Below are 23,175 nucleotides of genomic sequence, written 5' to 3'. Positions count from 1 at the left end.
TAAGTAGTTACTAAGTGCTTGAGACTGTGCTGGGCTCATTCACATAAAAGAAAATCTCATTCATTTATCAAAATTATCTCCATGTTATATATGGGAAAGTCACTAATCTAAGATGATTCTATTAGGATCTGATTGAGCCAGAGGCTTACTAGCCCCTGTGATTGCAATTCTATGCTCTTTCACTATGTTGTAGCTGGGCTGTGGATTATGGCAGACTATGGAATTCTAGGGTACTTTACTAATATAATATTCCTCAGTAACTGTAACATTAATATTTGAAGCTTAAGTTCAAATTGGACTTGCCATTTTCTTGCTAAATGAACTTGGACAAATTATTTAACCCTTCTGTGCCTCAGATTTCTCAGTTATGTATAAGGATAGTATTTACTGTCATGATTAAATTAGTTAATTTATGTACAGTTAATATAGTAAGAGAACTTTCTGATTTGTTTATTAATAATTAGCTCTTTTAGCACTAAATAAATACAATATTTGACAGATTCAAAATATGATTGTGAAGTGATTTCATGGAGTTCTAGTGAAGATTAAAAAATACCATCTACATAAAATGCTTAGACAAGTGGCTGACAATAAATATTAGTTATTATTGTAGTAACTGAATGTGATTAACATCATGGTATTAATCACATAATGTTTCAAACATGTAAACCAAATCTAATATTATGATATTTGTTTTATACCTATTTCAGAGCCTTGTATCAATCTGTCCACGTGCCAAGGTGGAGAAATATAAACTTAGTGTTTTGTTTTTGTTTTGTTACAAAGCTGATCAAACTGGTTTTATTAAAAGGAATTAATCAAGTAAAATTCTAACTTGCAACCAGAGATCATTGCGTCATCTCAGTGAAATATACAAGGAGACAGGTGAAATTCAAGAGGCAAGTTTCCTCATCAGCAAATAGGGCAAGCTGAATGGGATTATTTCTAGGTATACCCAGATTCAACAACCACTTTCCTGCTGAGTCACATTTGATCAGCTTGTTTTCTTTTAAGAAACAATTACTTGTCCAGCCTTTGCATGCAGGAAATGCAGTTGCAATGGGTGTGTGGTAGGGCTGAGGGAACACTAGGTGACTTGTCTTGAACTGTGTTTTCACAGCAAACACCACCTAGGTTTCATACAGACTGAGTAGGACTGATGCTGATGGCTGATGGAAAGCTAAAGCCCCTCAAAATCATCTCTTTGCACTGAGGGTGTAAAAGTAAGTAATTGTTTATGTTACATTGTTCATGTTTATGCTTCTGAATAAAACACAAAGGTATATAGTTTTATTTTATAATAATCTATAAATACTAATTTGTTACTAAAATGAAAAAAAATGGCAATAAAGGGTGGAAAGAAGTGATTTTCAGCCCCAAATTTAGCAATGATTTGTCAGGTGATACTGATAATTCATTTAATCCCATTCTCCACAATTTTGAGTACAATGATAGGAATATACAAACAAATCTCTAAGGCCCATTTTACTCTACCCTTTGAGCTTAAATATACATATATTTAAATTATACATAAATTTCACATATATGCATATATATAACATATATAGTCATATATGTATATAACATTTATATGTATATATATGCTACTCACTGTTTTTAGGAATGTGTGGATAATTTTACATATAGCAAAGAAGTTAATTAAATATCACACATTTTCTTACTATTTCTAAATGAAGATACAATACAAGATGCATTACTATATAGGTTATAAAATAATTGATCATTCCTTTAAAGTGATTCTTTAGTACACACTGTATAATATGGTGGCCATAAATGGATATTTTCCATTAACTATAATTTTACAGAAATGTTTCTATAAACCATAATCTTATAGATATTTTTCTATAGATAGAAGCTAAATCTTGACTTTTTCCTTTATTGGAACTATGTGGCTATCTGCCATCTGTACCTTAGCAGACCAGTGGGTATTTATTTATAAGAATATAACTTTAGATCCCTGGACCATATGATTGAATAAAATGTGGTTCTGGCTGAAGAGTTACTGCATATCCTAAAGAAATAACCCTCTTTGCCCATAGAGCTTAAACAAGGAATGAAACACGCTATTTCCAATTGCACATTTACTTTATTGAACCCGAAAAGCATGTAGTACCTTGAAAACAACAATGGTAAGATAATATCCTGTTAATTAGAACCAAAGAAAAAGCTTTCACCTTCACTGTTATGTTCTTACAACTCACATGAGTGTGGCAGTAATATTTAACTTGTCAGTCAAGATGTTTGACAAAATAATCATAATAATGAGTCTTAGGCAGTAATGAAAAGATGTGCCTGGCATATTGGTTTGTAAAATTTGCCAGACATTAAAATTCAAAGTTACTTTATATTAGTAATAATCTATGTGTTGTTATAAACACAACAGCTTGGCCATTTCTAGTTGTAATTACCAGTGATAAACTTGTCCAAATATAACGCTATGCAAGCTAAACAATACAATAAAAAATGTTTAGGAATATTTTTAGAAAACATTAAAGAAAAACTTTATGTTCAAAAATCTCCTTAAAAATGGATAAGATTTTCTGTCTATCAGAACATTTTATATATATGTATAAAATACTTATATGTATATACACATAAAATACATACAATAAATATATATCATGTATATGTTCATATATATCCATACAATACTTTCCTTGCCCATAATTTAAAAAACATGCAAAAATGACAGTTTAATGAAAGAATAAATGAGTTTTAGACTCTATTAATAAAAAGGTATTGTTTACATCATTTTCTAGGCTGGGTATTTCAAAAATATTTATGTATTTCTCATGACAATTTAAATATGCCTTATCAGCTGTATGTGAACTGTAAACCTCAGAATCATTTCTTCATAGTTAGTTAGAACGATAGCTAGTTCAGTTCTTATGTACTGCTATATGAAAACCCTTCCATGAATTATGGGCATCTGAATTAAAGACTCATTGATTTGGCACAAGCTGTGGGCCAGGCACTGTGACTGTATTAGTGAACAAGATAGGCACATTCTTGGATGTGACACTTGGAGCTCAGAGATGAGACCTAACATGTTCTACTCACCTTTAGCAATTCTGTCCAAACATCTCCTTAAGGAAGCCATATAGGCCATGCAAGATGAGGTTAGTGACTCTGTTATACATATTAGCAGTTTATAATCTCTCCTCTCAAACACACACATATATATTTCCATATATATGTATATATAACTGTATATATAATTGTAATTAAATCATTGGACTATTAGTTGTTTAATGTCTGTTCTCCGGCTAGAGTATAAGATCTTTAAAGACAGAAATTTTATCTTCCTACATGTGCTATATTCTCAGTGCCTAGAAATTGATTTGCATAAAAGTTAATAACCAAGATTCCACTTGATTCTACCAACAATATCATAATATTAGTTGTGTTAAACTGGCTAATATAACCATACCGGCTTTCTTGGTTGATAGTTTTCTTTTTCTTTTAGCCCCTTAAATACATCATCTTACTTCCTTCTGGTTTCCATGGTTTCCCCATGAGAAAGCAGCCATTAGTCTTTCTCCTTTGAATATTAATTGAGGTATTAACTGAGCTGTTAATTGAGGATAGCTTTTATGTAATGAGTCACTTCTCTCTTGAAGCTTTCTGTATAGTCCTTTAGTCTTTCCACAGTTTGATTGTAATGTACACAGGTGTGGATCTCTGCCCTAATCAGCCCAGGTCCAGCCACCGGAAAACTAGACACAATCCCTAGCCAGTCCTGAGCCTGCTCACCCTACCTTGCCCATTCCTTCCCACAGAAACCACAAGAAAGGTTCTTGCCTACTTTTCCGCTCATTCTCTTTGTCTCTGGATTGACCCTGACGCTTCCCCCTGTGGTCCTGCATGGCATAGCATGCCTCCTCCTTTTGGAATTGATAGTAACAAACTATCTTTTCAATTGGAAATCATCTCCTAATTTGTTGGCTTTACCCTACGTGGATAATAATACAACCTATATTTTAATACAAAGGCTACTACAGAAATGGGGAAAAGGAAGGGACTAGAGCAAGTTAGAATGCCACAAAGATCCTCTCTGCTAGACTGTCCAATCTGCTTTAATTCCATCTAGTTCGGTCTTCAATTTATATATTGAATTTTTCCAATTTTATAATTTCCAATCCGATTTTTTTATGGTTATCATTTCTCCACTAAGATTCTCGATCCTTTCACTCACTATGTTAATCTTTTCTCTTAAGTTTTTGGCCATAATTATGATTGTTTCAAAGTTCTTTATTATTAATTCCAACATTTGAGTTATCTAAGGTCCTGAATTGACTGTTTTCTTTTCCTGATTATAGATGACATTTTCTAGTTTTTCATATATCTAGTAATCTTGATTGCATGTAAAATATTTTGAAGGATACATTTTAACTGGTTTAGATTCTGTTGTGTTCTCTTAAATGATATTGAATTGTGTTTTGGCAGGCCATTAAATTGTTGGCAGATTCTCTTAATTTGTTCAGGCTTGATTTTATTTTTGCTAAAGCAGATCTATTCTGCTTTTGTTAGTTGTCCCAAGGCATGCTCTTTACACTAGAAGGTGGTTCTTACTCTAAAGTTTGGTCTTTCTGTGCATCTCAGCTGAATTCCAAGGTGCTTAGCAAGGTTTCTTTACTCTGGCTGGCTAGGAACTTCCATATCACTCAGCCATGTAATCTCCAGTTGGTCTCAGCCAGTCTCAGTAAATATGTTTCTCAGAATCTTTTACTGTGCATATGCAATCTTGTCCTCAGCTGACAACTCATGGGGAGGCCCAACATAGACGTTTCACCTCTCCCATCCCCACAGCTCCCTGCTCTCTGGTACTGTACCTGCAAATACAGATGCTTCTGAAGTCCTCAACTTTTCTCTCAGCTCAGCAAGACTGCCACGCTTGCCTTAGTTTCCATACTCTGCATGGGGTTAGAAGACTGGCCCTGTCAAAGAACCAGAGAGAACTGAGTCTGACTTCATATGTTTCCTTTCTCTCCAGCATCACAGTGCTCTGGTACCACCAACTGATAACAGTTGCCTCATATATTTTGGCCCGTTGTACAGTTGTTTAGGGTAGGAGTGAAAGTACAGTACCAGTTATTCATTATGGCCTTTTTGTTTATTTACTTATTCAGAAGTTTAGAAAATGAGAGGAAGCCATTGAAATAAATCTCTCTCTCTCTCTCTCTCTCTCGCTCTCTCTCTCTCTCTCTCTCTCTCTATATATATATATATACACATGCACACTAGATACCATATATAATTTTATAGTATTCCATGAATATAATAGTACTAGATATATACTGTATATTAGATTATATAATTTGATTTTTTATAAATTTACTAACAGTTTTATATGTGTATGTTATACATACATACATACTAGAACTAATATATAGGCATGATTACTGTGCAATTCTAGTGTTACCTATAAATGCCTTATCATTTTGGCACTGTGCTTATTACATAAAGGAAAATGGGACAGGGGAGATATCTCCTTGCTGACATTATATTGTTATCTTCTTTTCTCATTTGATTCATTTTCAATGATCAAATTCTGTATTTCATTCCCATACATGATATATATGGACTCACTTCAGTTTGAGCACTAATTAATTAATTTGCTGCTATAAATTTATGTCTATGTTTCTGTAACTATCCAAATGTGTCTTTAAAATACAACCAGCATTAATTATATTTTTATAGTTCTGCAATATTGTTTTCTGTTTGCTGTGTCACACAGTCTTACACATGCTAAAGGGCTATCTCGCTCCTAATTCGATATATCTGCAGCAATTGAACCATGGCAATATTTTATACATCTCTCTGGATTTGAGAAAAAAGGGAATGACTTAAATAGTATTGCTACTTAGAAAAATGTCACTGACCCCTTACCTCTAGTACTCAGAATACATTTACTCTAAACCGCAAAATGTTCACCATCCCTATGTTCCATTCCCAGCTGCTCCTGCCACATTTTCCTTGTAAACTGACTGTTTGGTAGACTCCCTGAAGTCTATTTTAATTCCCATTATATAAGCAGTGAGGGTAACATAAGAACATCCTCAGGCTTAGACACAGTCAATAGTTTACAAATTATTTTTCAGCAAACTTTTATGGCCTATTATGGAGCAGTCATGGTTCTAGGTGCTGGAGATACAATGAGGAATAAAGTCAGGAGTCGATCTTTTTCATCTATAAGTTTTTTGCTGTTATCAAGGGTCTGGCATATAGTAAGCACTAGATCAATAATTATTGAATAATGAATGTTTAATTTTATATCAAGCCCTAAAGAATACAGTGGGATGAGAAAAAGAAACATATTTTTAAGCATCTTCACAATCGACAGTTGTCAGAATAGTATGATAAAATGTGAAATGTCAAGATTCATAATATGCTTTGTATTCATCATTATTGATTAATTTGAAGATTTGTATTACAAACTATCAATGCCATTTAAAGAATATTATTTCATTTTGCGATGCCAATTTTCTTTTGTGAATTGATTTTGCTTTTGACATAATTCTCTGGTTATACTGGCATTATGTAAGCATAAGCCCTTTTTTTTGCCAGTCAAGCTCCCATTCTTTGCCAGGAAAGGCATGGGAAACCTTCAGGGGAAGAAATGGGAATAGCTGTCCTATCCAGTGCTGTTGTCAACTTGAGTCTTTTTAGGGCAATGATACTCTGGGCAACACATGCACCAAACTGGAAGACTTTATTGATCTCCATATTAACAATTCTTAAGAAAAATTAATTACATACATAACGTCTTCACTTTATTTTTTCATGGTAAGCTTCATAGAAGCCAAGTGAAAATTTACAATGAAGGGGAGATTACTGTCAGAAAAATGTGTTTTATTATCTATGCCAGACTACTAGAGCTAGTTCTTCATAGCAGTTTTCTCTTCTGAAGCTGAACAGCAGCAAGGTGAGTCATTATTAGAAGCACAGCAAGTTCCTGGATGCAACCTATTTGGTGAAAAGCTTATTCTAAGGCATTTGATTGCATGTAGAGAGGAAAAAGGATTTCCAAAGCAGAAAGATATCTTTGAAGAGTTTACACCCCTAAAGTGATTTCAAAGCAACACATTTTAGCTGCTTATAATTCTCTTTGTAAAGTACAATATGGCCTGCTCCAGATATATGATATTATAGTAGCCATTTATTCGAAGAGATGGCTACCTATAAAGACTCAAACTCCAGAGAAAATTAAAACATTTTCCTAGATATGCACAGAAATGCTTTAAAAAGCATTTACCAATTCATTAAGTTCTCTCTTTTTCTTCCTTTCCTGGCCCCAAGTGGCCAGCTGTCAACTATGCACTGATGGAAAGGCCACTTTAAAAGGAGAGGGTTATTAAGAGAATGATTTGTTTCAGTGTACAATATTGTACAAGATGACTGAAAAATTAGGGTTGCATAAGGACAAACCTTATTTGCCCCCAAACATTTAGATTATAGGACTATTTATTGTAACTACCAACAAGAAACTGACTGAAAAGGGAATGGTGCTTTCTGAAAGATAGCTACTTGTGGACAGGGTGATTTATTTACTTTCACTTTATATTTACCTTTCAGATGCTTTAATCACAGGGGTGTTTACACTTTTTCCAGGTCATGAGTTTTAATTGCCATATACACCTTAGCATTAGCACATCATTTTGCACTGTTACTTTTCTACATCACACATGACCTTCAGGCCATAGATGAATGCCTTTTGAAGCTATTGAATGCCTGAATAAAATGGACAGTTTTCTGTATATATAACTCAAGGAAATAGTTTGATTGAAGAATATTATTATCAAGACTAAAAAGAGATACAAAGACAAATATGGTGTTAATTTTCCTTATGTCATTAGTCTTTATTTCACAATTTCACTTTCTAATCTATTGCCTCACTTCCCTCTCCTGGGAGTAGGGCTGAAAAATTAAAAGAGTGACTTGTTTGCACTCTAATGTTGAACTTTGGAGGCAAAACTTTAGGGAATCGACTTGGCAGTGAACCAATGATGAGTTATTCACTGGAATATAAAATATCATATGAAGTGGTAGAACAATACAAGCAATGACATTAACTTTTGCCTGAAACTCTATTCTAAAATTATCCAGACCAGGACAAGAAAAATGCAAAAGTATTTTGGAAGCACTGTTTATTGAAATTGATGTGGAATGTGAGTTTCTGTGTGTGTGTGTGTGTGTGTGTGTGTGTGTGTGTGTGTATGTGTGTTTTGGGTGTTTATTTCTACCAACACTAAAAATGTTGCTGAGATTCACTTAACTAACTACTGGATATCAGTGTTGTACCACTATTAAAAATTTGAAAAAAAATATTAGGAGTACAAAATTACTTACAAAAAATAATACATTAGAAATGTACATTTATAGAAAGGATTAAATAAAGGCTCATTAAAAGAATTTTTATCCACCCTGCTTATTTTATTTAGTTTCTTTTTTTTCAGTAATTAAAGTAGTTTAGATTAATCCATCCTAGGCTCAAAGTATTAACAAGATTCTTAAATATTTTCCCTTTGGATATTTCAATTCATATATTGAAAAACACTGAAACCAGCTGAGGAGAAATAAAATAAGGCTTTAAATAATTACCTATCTACCATCTATCTATCTATCTATCTATGATCTATCTATCTATCTATCATCATCTGGATACAACATTTCACAGCACTGTTTTCTAATTTGTTTTTTTTGTTTGTTTTTGCAGAGAGCAGATTAAAATTAGTTTATTTAAAGAAAATATCTTGGATATGTCATGGCAACTAGCCCAAAGCAAACCTTAATACATATGTGTTTTATTTCTCACAGAAAAAATACTTTCTTTTAAATATTACTTCTTGATAGAGTTAGAAATTATTGGCATACTACACAGCAGTGTTTCTCGATCTTTTTTCATTACCTATTATCCATAAGAAAAAAAAATTACAACACGAACAAAAGATTTTAAATACTAAGGAATATGAGTTTATCTGTAGATTTGAGCTCTGGGAAAACAAAACGCATTGTATTATCTAAGTTTCTTCACCCTTCCCAAGCCAGTTTTCTCCCCCTTGGGGTCAATATCACCAACGTTGAAAATCCATGTTCTACTATTATCATAAAATTTCTATTGCCTCATAACAATCATTGATTCATTTCTCAAGCTTTACAATTACTTTTGGATTGAAAAATGACTATAGTTAATTAAACACACCATTACTTTTGTTACTCCTATTTTCAAAGGCTAATCTGGTACAATAATTAAAAAACTAAAATGAGTTATTGATTATTACTTAATGCTTATTTTTCTGACTTCAACAGGCTATTTTCATAATAAGTTTTGGTTTAGCCACCTCAATTCACCAATGAATAAAAACAGACATATATACAAATATAAACACATTACAAATTTTGAAAATAAAGCTTTTTCTTTGCTGAACTGTCTCCTCCACTTCCAAAACCCTTGTTTCCTTAAACCGTGTGAGTATATGGTCTAAAATTTATGCATAATATATTCTTGTCAATGAATATATTCAGAGTTGCTTTCCCTAGTACTGTAGCCTACATCTTTATTCCTATTAGCATTTATTTATTTTTCTAACACAAACCATTTCAAGAAAGGGAAATCCAGAAATCTGTTATGTTTTCAAACAAGTTACACTTATACAATAAATAAAGTAAATATACTTAGGGAGATTTGATTTCTAAAGGCCAAACATGGTTATGTGATTACTACTTATAGCTAAAATAAATAAATAAATGACTGCTACGTAAACAAATGGTTTAAAAGCAAATATAATTTTAAAAGATACAACTTGTTGAATCTGGCATCATAGCAAATCATTTTCTATAACTGTCTTCAAGTAAAAAAATACGGGAGAATTAATAGTTCTTAACACTTTTCAAATTACTAGCCAACAAAATGTCGATTCTTATCTTGTATCATTAAATAATTGCCAACTGTTAAAATATTGTGAACATTTTTAAAGAGAGAAAGTATTTAAAAATAAAAGAAGCTCTTAATATTTGGGACATACCACATAAAATATATCCCCAATGAATGATTCAATAATATTCTTCATTTACGAATGACAGCTGACTTCTGAATTTATTTTATTTAGTTACTTTTCATAAGAAATACTAGTATGAATATATAAAAACATATGCAGCTCTGAAACCCCATGAGTGGCTTAAATTGTTTTTAATTTTATCCATTTGGGCACGAGAATTGAAACAGTTAACCCTTAATTATATGTAATAATCAGGTGGTGAAAACATGGGTAATTTACATGAAGACTTGACTAAAAAGCAAATAAATATTTTATGAAGTCTTCATTTTAATTTTGTAACAAATGTGATCTTATGAAGACATTGTTAGGAGACAATTTTCATAGATGTCTCATATTTCTGCACATCTTTTGAGAAAGGGCCTGGACCACCTTTTTCTGGACTATCTTATCAAAGATGTTTGTAGAGCAAACAGCCTTGAAAGCTATAGTCCCTTTTTTCCCCTCCTTCCCCCCCACCCACATTCTAAGCAAATGGGGGGGATTAGTGTACCATTCAATATAACAAAGGAAATGTCTGCTTCTGGAGCAAAGGTCAGGCAGGTTTACTGTCCATTATAAAAGACTGGATTCCTAAACTAAAAACACACCTCTATGAGAATAGATGTCACTCCCTCTTTCTTTTTTTTTTTTTTTTTTTTGCTGTACGAGGGCCTCTCACTGTTGTGGCCTCTCCTGTTGTACAGGCTTCGGACGCGCAGGCTCAGCAGCCATGGCTCACGGGCCTAGCCACTCCGTGCATGTGGACCGGGGCACGAACCCGTGTCCCCTGCGTCGGCAGGCGGACTCTCAACCACTGCGCCTCCATGGAAGCTCATGTCTCTCCCTCTTTACCTCACCCTATGAGAACTAGATTTCAGAGATCTGGAACACATGCTGAAACACTGGTACTGCTATTGCTGTGAGTAATAAAGGAGTTTTGATGTCAGCATTCAAAGAATAATCTCTCCTTTTCCCCTCCCCCTCTTTATCTCCTTCTTTCACATACATATAACATGAATATTAAGTTGACCCATAATCAAGTCTCTTAGAGGAAAATTACAGTTTTACTCTCTCTGCCTTGTTCTTGCCTGGGCCATCTGTGTAGTTCAAGTCAACATCACAGGTTAGGGGAGACCCTTCGGGAGAAATGATTTTCAGATTTCAGAATCGTTGGTATTTTAGAAGGGGCATTCACTGCATATAATAAGGTGTTTGGGCCATTACCCCTCACAAGGTAGTATAGTGAAAATAATGTGAGGGTTTGGCCAGGGACCCTTAGTTTAATACACTACCATTTCTTCACAAAGCATGACTATTCAAACTGTTAAAAAAAAGTCAACTGAGTCACTTTTAAAGGTCTACTGGCTTTACTCAATGATTCATGAATCGGGCAGCATTTAACCCAGCAGATAGAAAGGAGCTCTGAGGAAATGTGCAAAATGAGAGACTTTTATAGGCAGAAGAAAGCAGGAACAAGGAAGTTATACTAGGCCAAAGAACAGGTTGGTTATTGCAAAGTAACTTTTCTTTACAGGATGTCAGAGGTCTATCAAGCACATTACCTAACTAGTGTTGATCAGGGAATTCCTGATTGACTAGTTTAAGATTCTATTTCTGGGAGAGCTGCAATTGTAATTAAGTCTCAGTTTGGTGACATAGGGCTTACAAAACTGGCTACTTTTTGGGTCCTTGGCTTTGTTTTTAACAATACTAAGAAACACTAGCAAAACAGTTCCAGTCATGTTTTAACAGCAAATGAGTTTTCCACAAATTTTGGAAAATGTTTGTGGTACTAAGAGCTTTTTGGCTTAGGAACTGTTGAGGATTGTGGTTCTAGAGCTGTGGGTTAAAGGGAAGAGAGGTTGAAATAGACATAAGTCTGCTTATATCTGAAGTTTAACCTGGTGCCTAAATCCAACTGGTGGCCTGGAGCCACCAGTCCACTTTCAGCAATACATTGTTATTTAATTTTCTTCCCTTTAAATCTTTCATATGGAGATGGATAGCAAGGATCTAAAAGGGATTTGTTTTTCTACTTTCACTGAACAAAATATCAGTACACAGTTTCTCTCAAAATTAGTCTTTTTTCCCATTTAGTGAGAGAAATAAGAAGATAATCTAAATTTCTAACTTCTAGTATGAATTTTCTTCTATTCCTTGAAGCAATAAACAATGGCCCTTGCCCTTTCAAGGGAGAGATATAAGAAAGGACATTAATATTAGGTGTTTTTTTGAATCCTGTCCTTGATCATGACCATTCAGATGACAATCCTTCCTGTTTTTGCAGGAGCAAAGAGACAAGAGTAAGGAAAAGTCTCAAGATCTTTCCTCCTTTGGATGCCAATATTAACTTAATGCGTAGTTAAGTGACTGAGGCCCAGGGAGGCTAGATTTCCCAATCTGTGAAGTGGGAGAATTCTCCAAAAAGGATCCTTGTGAAAATGTGATGATACATGCAAAAACAATTTGTAAAGCATACAGAATTATGTAAAGGAACATGATTATTTTGACGAAAAAAAAATGGTTGTTTAACCAAATATGTGCTTTTTAAGCTAGCTGATACTATTAAGAGAACTGGGTTTGGTAGACATCTTTCCGTTCCTTGAATTACAAGTCCCTCAAGGCAATGGGTCAAGCCATGCTCATTTACGACTTTGCTAGAACTCCTAAAATAATGATTTGCTTTTAAAAATCATTCAATAAATTGATGTAGACAGAATTATCATTTTGAATATTAAGAAAGTAATGTGCTTTAAAAGAAATGTGGCATAGAAATATGTTAGAAGAACACTTTGTTAAATTATGTAGAAGAGATAGTTTAAAGAAGTTGAAGTTATTTTAATTCAGAGGAGATAAGGGTAAAAACTAAGTAGATGGATGTATATAAGTAGAACAAAGTAAATGCAATTAAATACACTAAACTAAATAAAAGATTATTCCTTTTGAAATTATTACTTTCTACAGATTGTTATGATTTTTATTTAATTTGATATCCTGGTTAGAATTAGAGCAGCGAGAATTATGCTTTACAATTACCATGTAAAAATATAGAACACTTCATAAATTTGCACATTATTTTTGTGCAGGGACCATGCTAATCTTCTCTGTATTGTTCCAATTCTAGCCTATGTGCTGCTGAAGTGAGCACTAAAGTATATCATAATGACTAAATCTAAACAACTATATCAATGGCTTAAACAATTAGAGAAAACTGGTCTAAAATGGACCTGAAGTGTTGATGTAATAAGACATTAGGTACAGTGGTCATGTGTGGGCATTACATCTCTAGCAGGACACTAGATGGGAGTTAATATTTTTTATCTTCATAGTAAGAAAGAACTATGGAAAAATTCACCTATATCTTAGAAGGAAATTTTAACAGACCTATATTTAATAAGTCAATATAAGAATAGATATTCAACAGTGAATCCATTGAAAACTAAAGAAATATATTACCCTGGAGACTACCAAAGAAGAATAATAGTTTTAAATGTTGACTAAGTGTTAGGCAGACTACTAAATGCTTGCATGTATTATCATCATAACAAAACTATAGTTGGGACTTTTTAAATATTAATTTTATTGATAAATAATAAAACTGAGAGAAGTTCAGAAATTTATCCAGAGTCATACAATTAATAACTGATGATGTGGGGATTCAAAAATATGCCTTACTAGTTTTTAAGCCTATACAATTATCACATAACATCATTCTGGGGTTGATTCTACTTTCTGTGATCAGTCTTGCCTTTCACTGTTGCAGCCCTCCCCCGCTCCGCCGCCCCGTCACGGAGCACAGGCTCTGGACGCACAGGCCCAGCGGCCATGGCTCACGGGCCCAGCCGCTTCGCGGCATGGGGGATCCTCCCGGACCAGGGCACGAACCCGTGTACCCCACACCGGCAGGCGAACCCTCAACCACTGAGCCACCAGGGAAGCCCCTGTGATCAGTCTTTAATGAGGCAGTCTTTAACTATGATCCAGGCTTGTGATCTCAAGTCAGCCTGTCTAGTTTGAATCCTTGGTCTGCAGCTACTTAATGTGTGATCTTGAGCTAATTGCTAACATTCTTAAGGTTCACACTTCTCATCATAAAATAGAAAACCTAATAATACTTTCTTATTGGGTCATTTGTGTACTACACTGTAAACCAAGGAAGAAAGAGGCAGCAGATAGAAAGAGTGTTGTTTTAAGCATTAATTGTAATGATAGATTTGGTTAAAAAATTAAAAACAAAAAATAAAAACACACCACTTACCATAGTATCTGGTAATAAATAAAGTTTACTTTTATTAGAAATGCTATCAACTGCTACAGTGTTCCAAATACTTATGACATTATTAAGGAAGAGAATATGGAGAAGAAAGTCAAGTGAGCCAGGGTAAAAATCCAGAGACACTTATATTGAGCAAAACAGAGGAGAAAAAGAGCCAGAGAATCAACAGTTAGATAGGCATCAGGAGGGTTTGGATAAAACCGTGTCAAGGAAGTTGAAGGAAGCCAAGCAGGTGTCAGCAGTGATACATACTTCAGTGGGCTTGAGGAAGAGACAATGTGAAAAGTGACATTGGGGTAAGTGGGGCATAAATGTGTTTGTGTGAGGTTGACTTGTCAAATATGTGAAAATTTACAGAGTGTATCCAAAGAGTTCTTAAACATTTTGTGTGTTAAGTCTGTTCTCCTGTGATTTAATCTAAATATTTTCATAAGAATGGCAGAATGCTAATAGATAGTATGCAAGAATATCTGACAGCACTGGCTCATAATCATGTTGGCAACTTGATTAAAATCAAATTATGGCTCATTTAAGTGAGAGTTAATAAAACAACATCTTTGTTGGCATTTGTTAATGTCTATGACATTACCACCACCTTCCTCTTGAAGTTCTCCAACTCCTTTGATATTTTTTTTTAGATCCTGATGTTTCTCATCTTTACTCCTCAGGATTTTTGCATTGACCATTCCTTCTGTTTGGATTTTTTTTTTTCCTACAAACTACTCATTCTTTCAATCTTTAAAACAACTGAAAAGTCACTTTCTTTTAAAAAAATACAAAAAACAAAAGAACAACAACACACTTTATAATATAACCCTCCAGACTAGGTCTTACTCCCCTGATACACATTCATCACTCCCTATATATTGGTTTGTTGCATGGTCAAATCGTAGTTAAAACTCTATTTTTTTCTAGAGAAAAAAGATATTTTTTCTATCTTTATTTCTAGTCAGTCTTCATCCTGATTAGAAATAAAGGTCCACAAGTAGAGGAACAATGCTTATCTATTCTTAGATGACCCTCCAGTCCTTTACATATGTTACTGTCTGTGGAGAAACAAAAAAAGACATTCCCCTGGACTGAGGGTCTTTTCATCATATTTTCATCTCGAAGATATAACACAGGGTCTAGCACATAAATTGTTGAATATATCCATAAATGATGTCTAACTTTCCACATCTTTAACATTCCATGTTTGCACAGAGTAGCACTGGATAGGTAGCTGGTACTCTGCTAGATACTGTACGTCATATGCTCCAGGTGTTCATCATCCAACTGAGTAAAACATAAAACCACACGTGGAACAAAACAAATGAGCAAAATAAAAATAAATGTAAAGAAAATAAATTATATTTCAGCGCTTGTGAAGTTAAAACCTGCTACTTATTTTGTCTTTGAGCATGATACATTTTTCCAAAGAAGGTATTAAAATCTCTCTATAGGCAAATATGCTAAGGTATAGAAACTCGCTATGTGAATCTCTTAGCCTGGAGTCAGGTCAGGAACACCACCTGTGAAATATTGTAAAGTAAGTATGTAATTTGACAAGCCAGGCAAGGATTTACTTATTGCAGTGTTCTAAATCTTTTGTTCTTACTTTCATCCCTCAAAGTGTTCAAAGGTAGCTAAACAGCATGCCAGATCAGGCATAGGGAGTGTAGCAATTGCAGAGTAGATATATTTGTTCACTTTGTGGGTGCATTATTTACAGCATTGTTGTTCTGGTCGTCAATTTGAATTGCATTGTTCTCGCTCTTATTTATGAATGTCATTTGCTCCCCTTGTCGTCATACCTACCTCTTCCTCTATCACTTCCAAAATCCGTAGGTGAGCACAATACACAGAGGAGGAAACACACTGGCTGTGTCTACACAGAGACAGTGAATCAGTGAAGTCAGCTAAAGGACTTTAACAAGCAATGGATCTTAGATGCCGACGGAAACCCAGGAGCAAGAGTATGCGCTAGAAGGGCAGAGTAAGGAAAAGATTTGAGGACAGGGTTTATTGAGGGACAAATATAAAAGTCAATGATCTTAAAAAATCTACGATTCTGCAAATTAATTCTAACAATCTGAATTCTTCTTATCTCTTCTAGAAGCGTTGCATTAATATGTGAATAAAAGGATAAGAATTCACCATCGTCTACACTAAAATTCTTTTTGATGTTATGAGGAAAGTAAGTCATGGTATCTCTATTACTCTAATTTCAGAATAACATTTTCTAAATAAAGCAGCAAAATCACTAGAACTCTATCTGAGTCCACTAACACTTCTCTCTCCCAATGTTCAAAATGTTTCCAGGCATTTGGTGAACCTGTAATTCCTATAAGGAAAGAATTCTTACCTCATTAATAAAACTTAGCTTTATTGAAAGCTGTTTATTGCCTTGCTAAATTGCCACCAGCTACTGCTCTTTTGACCTCATAGTGTCAGCTTTTCTTTTTCACACATGTGCACTTGATTGTTTTCATTGAAAAAGGTCTTCAGCAGTATTCAATATCTTTACCTGTTAGCAACACTAGTCTTTACTCTGGCCTGGTGCTTACAATGGAAAGAACTTACAGCACTCTAAGTGTCAGGCCCTATGCCCAAACTAGACTGCATTTATATTATAAAGAGTAAAATAATGGGTTTTTTCCAAAGGGGAAATGAAATGTGTGGTGTCATAATGGGGTTTGAAAGAATAAGGATTATGGGGCAGTAAGATATAAGAAAAAGAAATGTGAGGTTATATAATAATCAAAAGGTGAAAAATGATTAAGCTGCCAATGCCAGCTTGCCTTTTTTTGAAAAACTACTTTGTTTTCCACGATTTTATGTCATCTGAGTCAGCTTTCCAAAGGAGTTTTCTAAGTTTAGACCTAAACTCAACATACTTATCCTCTAGCAACACCAACATAACTAGATAAGCAAGTGACAAATCGTTATCAAACTCAATGTGAACAGCACTTGGGGTTTAGAAAATAAAAGCTCTAAATGTTGCCTTCTAGGAGCTTAAAATCTTTCTGCAAGAAAAAATAAAGGAGAAGGAGAAAATGAGGACGAGGAAAAAATGCATGAACTGTTTAATGATTAACAAGAAAAGGAAATGTAAGTGCAAAATCCAGTTCATTGACTTAAATGTTGGTGTTATCTCAGGTTTAATTTTTGCCTCCCTGGCTTCTAATTACAAAGCATTGTTAGGTGGCAACACACAAAATCACATACAGTTTCAATGACTACCTATACCCCTTTAGCTTGATGATAACCAAATCTATATATATGTAGCCTGAATCTCACTCCTAAACTCTCCACGTGTACATCTTACTTCCTATGTAAACTCTCCATTTGGATGGATTCTAACCACATGAAAATCAGCATATTCAAAACCAAATTTGTCATTCCTCACAAACATTCTTAATATTCTTTTTCTCTTACTACATTCTCTCTCTCTTTTTATTTTTTTAAGTAAATAACAAGAGTCATTCAAACTGGGAATTATTCCATACTGTCCCACTCCATTCCATACAATTGTTTTTCTTTTTATTCCATATTTTCCAATTTATTTTAGTTCAATTCAATCAATATTTATTTTATGGCTACACTATGCCAGACAAAGCTGGAAAGAATATGGTAGAACTTATGGTCACGACATATGTTTTACAAGAAATTAAAAATATAAGGAGAGTTAGGAAACAGGAAGTAAAGAGTTGTAAAAGTATATGTAGCAAAGATATTTGGTGTAGACTTGGTGTTCTCTATAATTGTTTCTACATACTAACTCTCACTTAATGGCATGCATCTCATTCTCCCAAAAAATAGAAGCAAAGCGAGGGCTTCTATAATCACATCCACTCCTTACCATCGCCTGTGCATATAACCCCCACCTTCATCTTGCTGCTTTGTATGAACCACTCATTCCTGTATCTAAGGCCAGATCATATATCTGTATAGGAAGTTCCATTTCTGAAACCTATTCAAAGAATCTCTCTGGCAATTCTTCCATGTCTTTTGCATCATCATCATCTTTCTTACTACTGGATCATGTTCATCAAGCGATTTCCACAAGCAGCCACAAAAGTGTGACTCAGAGATTATTTGCAGGGCAGTGGTCATAGATGTGCTTGGAAAGAGGAGCTAGACATTTGTCGGCAAAAGTTCCAGTGTTGTCTCTAGGGATTACTGTTTCTCTTATTGGATTCTGTGCAGGCTCTTGGATGCTAAGAAGTAGAGGGAGATTAATCAACAGAAACCTTGGTGGGCTGGATAATAGGATGACCCTCTCAATGATGCTTAAGTATAGTTTACCAGGGTCACAGGGCCATGCATGTCAGAAGGGTAGGAGCTTCAGAATCCCTGGGGGATCAATTGATAGTGCTTGGGAATTGGTACCTTTGGAGGATTGAAAGGCTCTAGTGCCAACTAAGCAAAATAAATGCAGGAGGCAGAGGACGGGGAGAACCCCTGCTGTGCCAGGCATAGATGGTCTGGGAGTCCTGGAGTGAAGAACTGGGTTAATTTGGAAGCTCAGGGCAGTGGATAAAATATGTATCTCAATATTTTGACCAACAGAACCACTTTTCCAGTGCATAATGAGTGTGTATCAGTACTGCCTATCTATATATTATTCCGTGGATTTACTTATTCATATTTGCTTACATCTGTCTTCTCCCACAATAGAAGGCAGCTTCCATAAGCTTTGGTAAATGCTATACCCCCCAATACCTTAAAGTGTGCCTGATACATAGTTCGTTCTTTTTTTTTTTTTTTTTTGTGATACGCGGGTCTCTCACTGTTGTGGCCTCTCCCGTTGCGGAGCACAGGCCCCGGACGCACAGGCTCAGCGACCATGGCTCACGGGCCCAGCCACTCTGCGGCATGTGGGATCTTCCCGGACCGGGGCACGAACCTGTGTCCCCTGCATCGGCAGGTGGACTCTCAACTACTGCACCACCAGGGAAGCCCCATACTTTGTTCTTGATATATATATTTGTTGAAGGAATGAACTGGTGAATGCCTTCTTGAGGAATGTCATTTAAGACTTGAAAATGAAGAAACGTTAGCCAGGAAAAATAAACAGGGGGTGAGTGACTATTGCTGGAAGTGAGAATACTGTATGTGAAATTCCAGAAGCAGAAATAGCATGATGCATTCAGAACTCGAAAGAAACTCATATACCTGGAGTTAAATAACAAAGGTGAGAGGTTGGGAACGTTGTAAACCATGTAAAATATATTGGATTTTATTACATAGTTAAGTGGAAGCCATAAAAGGATTGTCATCAGGAAATGGCATTATCAAATCTCTACCTCAAACATTCTTTGTGTGAGAAGCAGTATGAAGAATGGACTGAAGTGGTGCAAAAATGAGTGAAAGAAGAGAAAGAAACCAGATCATGATTTCTTGTCTAGTGTGGTAGCAATGAAGGTGGAGAGAATCAAATAGTTTTGACAGTTATTTAGGAAATAAAAAAGAGGACATAATTAATGATTGGGTGTGAATGTGGATGTGAAGAAGTGATGAAGTAAATGTTTGAGCAACTGCATGGAAGGTGTTGTTATTAACTGACATAAAAGACTGGATATTGGACATCCGTGAGCAGGAAATTTGACTAAGTTATGTACATTTTGAGGCTGAGATTCCTTTTGGACAGTAAATCAGTGAAGTACGCAATTCGATAGTCAGATGCAAAACTCAAGAGAGAACAGAGCTGGAAGTTTATATTTGAGAGTCACCAGCATATAGGAGATACATTTCTAAGAATGATTAAAATTCCTAAAGGATAGTCTAGAGAATGAGAAGATAAGAAGGCTTAGGCAGAGCTCTAAAGGATTTTTAACTTTTTTTTAAATTTTAAGACTTATTTTGATTATTTTATAATCATGACAATTTAGTATTGACATAATGATGGACAAATAGATCAATGGAACAGAAGATAAAGTCTAAACATGAAATATATAGTCAATTGAATTTTTTACAATTTAAATATTATATGTCTATTGGGGTGTGTGAGTATGTGTGTGTGAGGGGGAGGCATGTGTATACATGTGTTTGTATTTATTCTGCTTAGTGGGTTTGAATCTGTGGTTTGGTGTTTGTCATTAATTGGGGAAAAATTTTAGCTGTTGTTTGTTTTTTCCAGCTTTACTGAAGTATGACTGACAAATAAAAATTGTATATATTTAGGTTGTACAATGTGATATCTTTCTTTAAGATGAACAGTGTCATGATTTAACATACATATACACTGAAATGATTGCTATGTCAAGTTAATTAGCACATCCATCACCTCACATAGTTACCTTTTGTGTGTGTGGTGAGAACACTTAAGATCTACTCTTTCAGGAAATTTCAAGTATACAATACAATATTATTAACTATAAACACCATGCTATACTTAGATCTCTAGGATTTATTCATCTTATAACTGAAAGTTTATATCCTTTGACTAACATCTCCCATTTCCCCCACCACTGGCACCCACCATTCCACTCTCTGCTTCTATGAGTTTGACTTTTTTAGATTCTATATATAAGTAAGATCATACAGTATTTATCCTTCTGTGTGGCTTATTTTACTTAGCATAATGTACTCCAGGTTCATCTATGTTGTTGCAGATGATAAAATTTCCTTCTTGTTTACAGTTGAGTAATATTCCTATCTATCTATCTATATCACATTTTCTTTATCCATTGATGGATATTTAGTTTGTTTCCATGTCTTGACTATTGTGAAAAATGCTGCAATGTATGGAGGTTAAAATAGAACTGCTATATGATCCAGCAATTCCACTGTGGGGTATTTATCAGAAGAAAATAAAAACATTAACTTGAAAAGATATATGCACCCCATGTTCATTAAATCATTATTTACAATAACAAAGATATGGAAACTATCTAACTGTCCATCGTTAGAAAAATGGAAAAAGAAACTTGTGCATATACATATATATATATATACATACATATATATATATATATATACACACACACACATATATATGTATATAATGAGATATTAATCAGCTGTAAAAAAGAATGAAATCTTGCCATTTGCAATAACATGAATGGACCTTGAGGACATTATACTAACTGAAATAAGAACAAGCTCTTAGATATAGAGAGTACATTGGTGGTTGGCAGACGTGAGTGGAAGAAATGGGTGAACTTTTTTTTTAGTTTAAATAAATTGAAAAAAAAATTTAAATGGACAAGGTACTTGAATAAATACTTCTTTGAAGAAGACATACCAATGGCCAACAAATACATGAAAAGGTGCTCAATATCACTAATCATCAGAAAAATGGAATCAAAACCATGATGAGATATCATATCACATCTCTTAGGCTGGCTATGATCAGAAAGATAAGAAATAACAAGTGTGGAGAAAAGGGAACCCTTGTACACTATTGGTGGGAATATAGATTGGGCCAGTCATGAGAGGAAGCAGTAAGGAGCTTCCTGGAAAATTAAAAATAGAATTACTCTATGATCCAGTAATTCCACTTCTGGATATATATCAAAGGAAATGTAATTACCATCTCAAAGAGGTATCTGCACCTCAAAAAAGGATAATATTTAAGAGTTGGATAGATACAAGTACATAGGTGAATACAGTTTATGAAATAACATCTTAAAGAAGTTGAGTAAAGATGGAGTCTATTGATAAATGGAGTTGGGATAACTGGGTAACCATATGGCAGAAGAAAAAATTTGGTACTACAGATCACACTAAACACCAGGTAGAACTCAAATATATAAAAGATCTAAATGTGAAAAAAAAAAAAAAAGAAAAGAATTCATACAAGTACAAACAACACTGTTTATCTGAATCTAACACATGCTAGTCAACATGCTGATGGCAAATTTTCAGATAGAGGGAGCCTATATTCCATTATATTAAATGGAAATAATAATAATACAATTGGCCCATCCAAAACCTCCAGCTAATTTCCCCAGATGTCAATAAACACTCTAAAACAGCAATAGAACAATTCTCCATGGGCTTTTGCATAACATAAAGCATTTAAAATGATTACCTAATAATTTAACACTTAATGAACTTATTATTTGGTGTGTTGGTGTTCTGCATGCAGTGATACCTGTGGTATTCAATACAAATTTTCCTTTATTTCTATACTGCAATGAACATAATCTGTTATATAAATAAACTCCATTAAATACTTTGTTTCAAACATAAAAAAACTAAAAAAAACACTTAGCAAAATAAAAAAAAATGACAATTTCAAAAACATGGCATTTACCACTTGAAGAAATGCTCCAGGGAGATTTCATAGAAGAAAGACATAGAATCTACAGACACTGTTACAGTGGTGGTGGGTAAAGGTTAGTGAGAGTTAGAACACATAAACATTTTTGGCAGGAGGTGTGATCCTACAGGCACTGCAGCTAAGACATGATGACAGTACACTCCACATTCTCTAACCAATTCTCATGAATTTACTTTAATGTTTTTGCTATGACACATATGTAAGTTCATCACAGCAAATTTTCGTTTCAGATGGTTTGGGGTAAAAAATAAAAACTACCAAATTTGATACATTAACAATAAAAACAATATTAAAAATAAACTGCATGACAAAGAAAAATAAAGATGGGTGAGATGTCAGATGGAAAGATAAATACTGTGTGGTATCACTTATACATGAATTTCAAAAAATACAACAAACTAGTGAATATAACAAAAAAGACGTAGACTCACAGATATAGAGAACAAACTAGTGGTTACCAGTGGGGAGAAGGGGAGGGGCAATAAGAGGAGGAAGAGTGGGAGGTACAAACTATCAGGTGTAAGATAGACTCAAGGATGTGTTATGCAATAAATGGAATATAGCCAATATAT

General features: G+C 34.4%; 1 non-coding gene across 1 annotated transcript; it reads right to left on the bottom strand.

Annotated features, from left to right (window-relative positions):
• Window positions 1-13,099: 13,099 nt before the first annotated feature.
• On the bottom strand, window positions 13,100-13,206 carry LOC115858396 (U6 spliceosomal RNA). Its single transcript, XR_004041632.2, has one exon. It is a non-coding gene; the product is annotated as a U6 spliceosomal RNA (small nuclear RNA).
• Window positions 13,207-23,175: the final 9,969 nt, after the last annotated feature.

This window comes from Globicephala melas, chromosome 1 (assembly GCF_963455315.2).
Source record: "Globicephala melas chromosome 1, mGloMel1.2, whole genome shotgun sequence".
Lineage (NCBI taxonomy): Eukaryota > Metazoa > Chordata > Mammalia > Artiodactyla > Delphinidae > Globicephala > Globicephala melas.
Note: the sequence above shows the minus strand (reverse complement) of the source record. Positions and strands in the feature narration are given on the sequence as shown.